A 463-nucleotide genomic window follows, 5' to 3' on the forward strand; every position below is an offset into this window, starting at 1 on the left:
CAATCTTTTGAATGATATTGTATCATGGTTTACACAAAAATATTAAGCATCAACTGTATTCAGCATATAATACGATAATAAAAAGAAATATTTCTTGAGCAGATTGATTATTGATTATTCCTAATTATTCCATACTTTTGACCGGAAGTGTACACACACACACACACACATTCTATATCGTTGCTATGTAATCTCATTCCTCTCTGTCTACTCATATATCAGCAAATATTAATCTTTCTTCCTCTCAGTTGCAGTGATGGATGTCAACAGATATGTCTATGCTTCAAATGACCAAGGCACTGCTGGTCCGGATACAGAAACCTCAGCTGATGCATTATGGTCATGGTTATTGATTGTATTATATACAGCCTGCCATTCGATATTCAGCATAAATGGAAACTTGCTTAAAGTAACAGTTCACCCCAAAATGAGTTCTGTTATCATGTACTTACTGTTTTTTTTT

The sequence above is a fragment of the Sinocyclocheilus grahami genome, unplaced genomic scaffold (genome assembly GCF_001515645.1).
Source record: "Sinocyclocheilus grahami isolate Dianchi unplaced genomic scaffold, SAMN03320097.WGS_v1.1 scaffold6370.1, whole genome shotgun sequence".
Classification (NCBI taxonomy): Eukaryota; Metazoa; Chordata; class Actinopteri; order Cypriniformes; family Cyprinidae; genus Sinocyclocheilus; species Sinocyclocheilus grahami.